General features: G+C 37.0%; 1 pseudogene; it reads left to right on the top strand.

Moving 5' to 3' along the window:
• Window positions 1-6780: 6780 nt before the first annotated feature.
• On the top strand, window positions 6781-8726 carry LOC148978123 (immunoglobulin-like and fibronectin type III domain-containing protein 1; annotated as a pseudogene).
• The last annotated feature ends 778 nt before the right edge of the window (window positions 8727-9504 follow it).

The following is a 9504-nucleotide window of genomic DNA, read 5'->3' as shown; positions in this document are numbered from 1 at the left end:
CTCTAGCCCCTTCCAGAGCTGAGATATCGAAACTCAAAAATTCGGCCCGAAAAATTAAGTTTCTCCAATCTTCCCAAAACTCTGGATTCTGATAGAGGGCCATGAGACTTAGACCTGAGTGCAAAAATGGAGGCTCTAGCCCCTTCCAGAGCTGAGATATCGAAACTCGAAAATTCGGCCCGAAAAAAAAATGACAGTGGTACCCCTTACGTTTTTTTTTTTTCGGGCGAAAAATTAAGTTTCTCCAATCTTCCCAAAACTCTGGATTCAGATAGAGGCCATGAGACTTAGACCTGAGTGCAAAAATGGAGGCTCTAGCCCCTTCCAGAGCTGAGATATCGAAACTCAAAAATTCGGCCCGAAAAAAAAAAACGACAGTGGTACCCCTTACGTTTTTTTTTTTCGGACGAAAAATTAAGTTTCTCCAATCTTCCCAAAACTCTGGATTCTGATAGAGTGCCATGAGACTTAGACCTGAGTGCAAAAATGGAGGCTCTAGCCCCTTCCAGAGCTGAGATATCGAAACTCAAAAATTCGGCCCGAAAAAAAAACGACAGTGGTACCCCTTACGTTTTTTTTTTCGGGCGAAAAATTAAGTTTCTCTAATCTTCCAAAAACTCTGGATTCTGATAGAGGGCCATGAGACTTAGACCTGAGTGCAAAAATGGAGGCTCTAGCCCCTTCCAGAGCTGAGATATCGAAACTCGAAAATTCGGCCCGGAAAAAAAAACGACAGTGGTACCCCTTACGTTTTTTTTTTTCGGGCGAAAAATTAAGTTTCTCTAATCTTCCAAAAACTCTGGATTCTGATAGAGGGCCATGAGACTTAGACCTGAGTGCAAAAATGGAGGCTCTAGCCCCTTCCAGAGCTGAGATATCGAAATTCGAAAATTCGGCCCGAAAAAAAAAAACGACAGTGGTACCCCTTACGTTTTTTTTTTTCGGGTAAAAAATTAAGTTTCTCCAATCTTCCCAAAACTCTGGATTCTGGTAGAGGACCATGAGACTTAGACCTGAGTGCAAAAATGGAGGCTCTATCCCCTTCCAGAGCTGAGATATCGAAACTCAAAAATTCGGCCCGAAAAGAAAACGACAGTGGTACCTCTTACGTTTTTTTTTTTTCGGGCGAAAAATTAAGTTTCTCTTATCTTCCCAAAACTCTGGATTCTGATAGAGGGCCATGAGACTTAGACCTGAGTGCAAAAATGGAGGCTCTAGCCCCTTCCAGAGCTGAGATATCGAAACTCAAAAATTCGGCCCGAAAAAAAAAAACAACAGTGGTACCCCTTACGTTTTTTTTTTCGGGCGAAAAATTAAGTTTCTCCAATCTTCCCAAAACTCTGGATTCTGGTAGAGGGCCAAGAGACTTAGACCTGAGTGCAAAAATGGAGGCTCTAGCCCCTTCCAGAGCTGAGATATCTAAACTCAAAAATTCGGCCCGAAAAAAAAACGACAGTGGTAGCCCTTACGTTTTGTTTTTTTTTCGGGCGAAAAATTAAGTTTCCAGAGCTGAGATATCGAAACTCAAAAATTCGGCCCGAAAAAAAACGACAGTGGTACCCCTTACGTTTTTTTTTTTCGGGCGAAAAATTAAGTTTCCCCAATCTTCTCAAAACTCTGGATTCTGATAGAGGGCCATGAGACTTAGACCTGAGTGCAAAAATGGAGGCTCTAGCCCCTTCCAGAGCTGAGATATCGAAACTCAAAAATTCGGCCCAAAAAAAAAAAACGACAGTGGTACCCCTTACGTTTTTTTTTTTTCGGGTGAAAAATTAAGTTTCTCCAATCTTCCCAAAACTCTGGATTCTGGTAGAGGGCAATGAGACTTAGACCTGAGTGCAAAAATGGAGGCTCTAGCCCCTTCCAGAGCTGAGATATCGAAACTCAAAAATTCAACCCGAAAAAAAAACGACAGTGGTACCCCTTTGGTTTTTTTTTTTTTTTTCGGGTGAAAAATTAAGTTTCTCCAATCTTCTTAAAACTCTGGATTCTGATAGAGGGCCATGAGACTTAAACCCGAGTGCAAAATTGGAGGCTCTAGACCAGTGTTTCCCAACCCTGTTCCTGGCGGCACACCAACACTGCGTGTTTTCTTTGTCTCCCTAATCAAACACACCCGATTCAACCCATCAGCTCATTAACCCACCTGATTATGAGCTGATGGGTTGAGTCAGGTGTGTTTGATAAGGGAGACAAAGAAAACACGCAGTGTTGGTGTGCCGCCAGGAACAGGGTTGGGAAACACTGCTCTAGACCCTTCCAGAGCTGAGATATTGAGATATTTATAATGCCATATTTCGACCCGAAAAAATAAAAAAACGACAGTGGTACCCCTTTCGTTTTGTTTTTTTTTTTTGTGCGAAAAAAAAAAGTTTCTCCAATCTTCTTGAAACTCTGGATTCTGATAGAGGGCCATTGGACTTAGACCTGAGCGCAAAAATGGAGGCTCTAGACCCTTCCAGAGCTGAGATATTGAGATCCCACGTAACATTTATGCCATTATAAATATCTCAATATCTCAGCTCTGGAAGGGTCTAGAGCCTCTCTCAGAATCCAGAGTGCAAAAAGATTGGAGAAACTTATTTTTTCGCACACAAAAAAAAAAATGAAAGGACTACCACTGTCGTTATGCCATTATAAATATCTCAATATCTCAGCTCTGGAAGGGTCTAGAGCCTCTATTTTTGTACTCAGATCTAAGTCCCATGGCCCTCTCTCAGAATCCAGAGTTTCAAGAAGATTGGAGAAACTTATTTTTTTCTCAAAAAAAAAAAAAAAAAAAAAAAAACGCAAGGGGTACCACTGTCGTTTTTTTCGGGTAGAAATTTTGAGTTGCTCTGATCTTCTTGAAACTCTGGATGTTCAAGCATTTCAGAACTGTATATTCTGCACATAAAAAAGTTTCAAAAATGTATCTGTGATATATATATTTTTATAAAAGAAATTTCAATCAGCATCACTAAAAATGTGACTTCAGTAACAGGCTTTCAAACCTAGTGTCCATTCTAATGGACAGACACATTTAAAAAAAATCCTGATTTAAAACATGCAATTCTACAGTCGATTTTTAACTTTAATTAATAAGTTCAATCTTTCTTTTTTAAAAACTATGAAATACTGTCAAAAAATATATACAAAATGTAAACACACCTTAGAAAATGTTGCTTGCTTCTGTGTTTGGAGTGAAGTGCTGCAATGCTTCTCTTCAATGTAGAGTTTTTTTTATATAATTATTACTACATGCAGAGCTTTACTGGCATTTGATTGGATGACAAACGTCCAATCTCATGGACTGCAGGCTTTAAACTAGGTGAAATGCTCCAGAAGTTAAAAAAGGGGGCTGACATTTGAAGTCCATTGTAATAGACACAGGGTCTGAATGGCTTAATGAACATGGACAAGTTTGAAAGACATAAAATTACTTAAAATGCTAACAGCACTTAGCATTAATAGATTTCACAAGGACTTCAGATCAGAAAAATTAAGGCTTGAACTACTCAAACTGTATTTATATCATTCAAAATTATTTTAAATATTATACAGTATAAATTAGTGTGTAAACAGGTAAACCAAAAGAATCTGTTGAAGGATTTTTTTTGTTTGTTTTTTGTGGGGGGTATTTTTGGTTATAGACATTATTTTTTACAAATGAAAAAAAGGTCTAGTCTGAAAAAAACAGGGTTAGATGAACTGATGTTTATCAAATTAGTCAAACCATATTGTGGTTTCAAAAAGGAGATAAAAACATTAATCTCCTTGAGGCCTGAATGCAAGATGACAAATTTTATAATAATATTTCCTGTGACCACAAATGGTCTTATTCTGTGAACTGAAGGCTTCCAAAAAAAGGGGAAAAAAACCTTCTATCAATCTTTATGTTGACTCCGCCACAACAATTTCTTCTGTGAAGCCTCGCTATTGTCCCGCAAAGCAATTTCTGGTGTGACAGTGACACGATTTTAAAAATTATAGGTCATACTTTCAGTGTAGAGACCAATTTTTTTTTTCCTTGTCACCAGGCAGATCCCTATCCAATAAATGGCCGCTACATAGTGGTTATTTGGAAATGCAAATTTAAAAACAATTTATCATCTGTCAACAAAAATGATTTATTTTCTTGGTAAATAAACAAAAGTACAAATTGTTCACGGCTCTAGTTTGATAAATTACCTGAAAATTTGCATTAACCTGGTGATCAAACCTACAGGTTATTTACAAACATGTTGTCGCTATAAAACCAGAATGTACATAAAAAGACTCATTTCTCATTTTCCATGTTAAGTTACCATCATCCATTAGATAATTGTGACGAGCAGGACAAGGCCGAGGGCCGTGAGAGAATGGCGCGAGGCCGGTGGCGTGAGTGACAATGAGCGGCATTATTGCACCAGTCTCGTATCCCTCACGGAAGAGCGACGACAGTGAAGGATGAGAAAGGCCAGGTCTGGATTTTATTTGATGGTTTGTTTCTGTTCGTCCGTGAGGGACTGCTGCCATTACTTTCGTTTTGTATTTATTTTACATTTATTAAAGTCTTTGAATGTTGGCGGTTCCTGCCTCCTTGTTAACACATTATCTAACCTTGCATCAATTATTCAAACGATCAAAAGAATCATATTTCCAGAGCCAATTTTCAAATAGATTGTAATTGTTTCTGTAAATAAACCATTTAGCTTTATTATTTCTGTTTGCAGACACAACTGCATTAAAGGAACACTCCGACTTTTTGGGACTTTAGCCTATTCACCTTACCCCCCAGAGTTAGATAAGTCCATACATACCTTTTTCATCTCCGTGCGTGCTATAAGTCTGTTTGACGCACCCACCGCTAGCCTAGCTTAGCACAAAGACTGGATGTGACTGGTTGCAGCTTTCATACTAATCCAAATGAGTGGCAAAATAACGCAAACGTTTTCCTATTTACATGTTGTGATTTGTATAGTCACATAATGTACAAATAACAAAGTCAAATGAGACACAGACATCTTTTAACCGTATAAAACCTGGGAACTATTCTCTGAAGGCGAAGCACTGCTACTTTGACGGCGTAATAACCGCATCACCGGAGACACGCCGTGGTGAGGAGCGGAGAGTTCGCTCGGTGTTTGGGTAATAGAGTCAGCAATTTATAAATAGTAAAAGCGTAGTTTAGAGTCATGGGTTTTCGCTCTATTGTAAATAGCTGCGACTGTAAACAGGGGAGGTAACCATGTTTCACAGAATTCCAACTAAATATGCTGACTGGATGAAGAAATGGCTAACTTACTCTGGATATTGATCCAAACACACCTAAGATTATCAAGGGACATTATGTTTGCTCGGTACATTTCAATGAGGACGACTATTTTGAAAAAATGGAATTTGCCACACGGACCATAATGTGCTGAAGGATACGGCCATCCCATCGATAGCACAGACAGGACAAGTGGATCACCTGCGGCTGAGGTAAGTGTTCCGTTATGTTTTTAGATGACCTACTGTAACAGTGCCTTTAGCCAGATCTAATGTAACGTTAGTGACACTATTATATGATTAGGGTATGAATATGTTTTTATCTTGATGCGGTGCGGACGCGCTTGGGGAAAATAAACGAGCGCGTTCACCGCGTTGAACTTGCACCCTGCGCATGGCACGCCTAGTAGCCTAAATTTGAAATAACCATGGAAATAACGAACTTGAGCGTGCAAAAGGGTACGATAGGCTGTGAGTTCATTGTGCAAAAACAATTTGTGCTATTACTTTCCCCTTATTCTATCCTATAGTAATGCAATACTGTATATTATATAGGCTAAATAGCCTACATTTGGTTCAGCTAATAAATTGCATTTAAAATATATTGATTCCTGTAATAATAATTATTTATTCATGTGATATTTATAAATCTGGGTGCGTTTTTGGTTGGAAATCAATGAAACATGGTACTGTATTACCTGGTCTCCCCTGTTTATTGTCACAGCTCATACAATAAAGCAAACACCCATGATAAACTATGCTTTTCTATCTAACGTTAGTAATTGCTGACTCTTTATTCCAACGCTGAGCGAAGCGAACTCTCTGCTCCTCGTCACGGTGCGTCTCAGGTGATTGTTATCACTCTGCCCAAGTAGCAGTGCTTCCCCTTCAGAAAATATAGTATTTATACGGTCAAAAGATGTCTGTGTCTCATATGGCCTTGATATTTGCACACTCTGTGACTATACAAACCACAACATGTAAATAGGAAAACGTTTGCGTTATTTTGTCACTCATTTGGATTAGTATGAAAGCTGCAACCAGTCACATCCAGTCTTTGTGCTAAGCTAGGCTAGCGGTGGGTGCGTCAAACAGACTTATAGCACGCACGGAGATGAAAAAGGTATGTATGGACTTATCTAACTCTGGGGGGTAAGGTGAATAGGCTAAAGTCCCAAAAAGTCGGAGTGTTCCTTTAAATCCTAATCCAATGTAAATATCATCATCAAAATGAGGAAAAAATCAAAACTATCTGATCAGACTGCAATAGGGAAATGTAAAGCTTAAATGTTTTAATTCTTTTCCTCTTTTTTCATTTTAATAAAACCATCTTCGATTGATACATAAATATTATTTAAATTCTAAAAATAAACGTAACACTTTTGTTTTTGCCCCCATTTTTTCATGAGCTGAACTCAAAGATCTAAGACTTTTTCGAAGTATCATGAGTTCAGCTCATGAAAAATGGGGGCAAAAACAAAAGTGTTGCCTTTATAATTTTGTTCAGTGTATATATGTATATGTATGAAATCTAAAGTCCCGGGAGTCATGATCGCACAGTTCATAGAAGAACTCCCTGAGGGAAAAAGCCATCCAGATTTTATCCACAAACCTATTGCTCTCACCATGCAAGAAGGTACTGTATGCTCTTTTCCTCGCTTCCAACTGTTTTTAAACACACACACACGCTAAATTTATTTTTTATTAATATAAAACAATTTCAACTTATTAATCAAATTATTTGCATATACCAATATCTACCATATACATTTTCAGCAAAAAATATATTTTTGTAAACTTGCAGGTAAATTGGATATTTTCAAAGCCATTGTAGCAAGTGATCCCACCCCTACTGTAACATGGGCAAGAAACAATGGTGATGACCCTTTTCTTGGATATGATCCAAGAAAATATCAAACTAAATTTGACCTAAATTCTATTGGGGTAAGTTGAATTTTCGTTTAATCACACAAGGTAAACGTATATTCCAGAATGTGCATTCCTTAAAATCTACTCCATGTTCTTTTTCTAGATGCCAAATATTTCTAGATGCCAAATATTTCTCCAGACCAAGCAGACACCTATAAATGTTTTGCTACTAAGGAATTTGGAAAGGTTATGGTCACTGTTATTCTGAACATCATTTTAGGTTTGAAAATTAGGAACTTTCCATTCTCAACACAGCAATTCATCACCCCAAACATTTGTAATGTGTGTGTGTGTAAATTACGGTTTAACGGGTTTCAAGAAAGACAAAGCAAACCAGGAGTCCAGTCTGCATTAATAATATGTGTGATGCCTTGTGTACTGTAAGAAACTTACATAAATCAAAAGAAACTTACTTAAATAACATAAATCAGTGATTTGATTTTTTTTTTAGCTCATGCATTTTTCAGCTGCAACTGATCCAAAAGAGCTCAAGGAAGGCTGCCCTGAAAGGGAACAGTTGTTGTAAATCTTATCGCATTATTATAGAGAAAGTTATTTTAGGCGATTTCAGTGACTAGTGCATTACCAATACGGGATGCCAATACGGCATCTCTCTAACATATGAACTGCTTTGGAGAGGTAGGTAGACATGGTCCCCCAAAGCTTTAATAAAGTTTAGTGGTCGAAAATATATATAGTAATAATTAGGTTTAAAAGTTTGATATCCTTCTGAACCCTTTCCTAAAATATATCCCATATCCTATAGCTACCTTTCCTTTAATCAACTGTGAAATACATTTTAACCCTGCAGTAAGGTTTGCACGAAAACCGAAGTAAGGAAAGATGGTGAAATTGACCCAAAGTTCTGGGAGAATTTGCTGAGCTCCGATAAGAAAGATTATGAGCACATCTGTGCAGAATATGGGGTGACTGACTTCCGCTGGATGTTGAAGAAACTGAATGAGATGAAAAGGGAGAGAGAACAAGAGCAAGCAGACGTGCACTTTCAATTTTGGGGGGGCATATACATTTTTATGCAAAATTATGTTGTAAGGATATTTCTACTCACAGTTCATCAAAAGCATTTCCAACCTCAAACACATTGATGTGAATCTTGATGGAACTGCTTCTTTTTGCAAACTTTTTGTCAACTTTTTGATCTTAACCTTCTGGATCCCAGCAGTAGGATTTTCATCTGGTCAATTGAATGGTTATTATAACACATCTGAGCTCATATCTCCACAAGATTTCCGCAAGATTGTTTTCTCCCTCAGGATGGTGAGATGATTCCATTTTCTCATGATCTCGATATAGAAATGAAACACAGTCTGAACTGTGCAAGAACTACTAGGAACTAGAAACTAGCAAGAAATACATCTTCACAATAGGGAACTTGTCCCAGATGAAGCTAGCCTTTACCAGTTGGACATAGAGGACATCAATGTGTTCTCCACAGTTACATTCAACCACCGTTTTTATGATGCAGAACAATTAAGAGATCACTAAATTTCCAAAAGTACTTTCTCATAGTTCCAATGGTGGACTTTCTGGTCAAGTTAGAATAAGTTAAAATAAGTCTCCCATTAGAAAACCATTTAGAATCAAGTTTTTCGTTGTTGTTTCTTTGTCTACACACTATGCGACCCACCGGTTGTGAAACACTTGTATAACATATCCAGTGAACTATGTTCCAAACATGAAGGTTTTATGTCATATTGTACTTACAACCAGTTAAGAGAGGACACAAACCACACAAACTATTAACTAATTCATTTTAGTCAATCAGTTGATTCATATGCGTCATCACTCATTTGTGTTACAAAAGCATATAATTTAATTTCGTTTTTTTTAGAAACATAAATATTTGGATATATTTACTGATACTTTTTCACTTTTTTGTTTTTTAATGAGTTTAAAATTTGGGTGTTTTAGAACTTGGTGTTAATATGAGATTCATTATTTCTATAGCAAAGATTATTATTTCTGTTCCAGATATATGAATCCTATTTTTTAAAATAATGTATGTAATTAGATGATTATATCCATATTGTACCTTAAAACAGGTTTTTCAAACTGTGGTCTGGGGAACCAAGGGCCCACAAAAGGCTAGCATCTGTGGACAAGTTTATAGAAACAAAGTGCAAAAAATGTAAGATATGTAAGAAAATGTAAGAAATACGAAATTAAATAACACTTAAATAATAAATAAATCAATAATTTAATTAAAATACATTATTAAATAAAAAAATAAATCAATACAAATCTAATAGTACAGTGTTATATTGAGTAGAAAATGCAAGAGCGTAACATAATACTTATATTTTATACATTTATAATATTCAT

The sequence above is a fragment of the Pimephales promelas genome, chromosome 8, assembly GCF_988280905.1.
Source record: "Pimephales promelas chromosome 8, fPimPro1.hap1.1, whole genome shotgun sequence".
Lineage (NCBI taxonomy): Eukaryota > Metazoa > Chordata > Actinopteri > Cypriniformes > Leuciscidae > Pimephales > Pimephales promelas.
The sequence above is the reverse complement of the archived record's forward strand: the minus strand, read 5'-3'. Positions and strand labels throughout refer to the sequence as shown.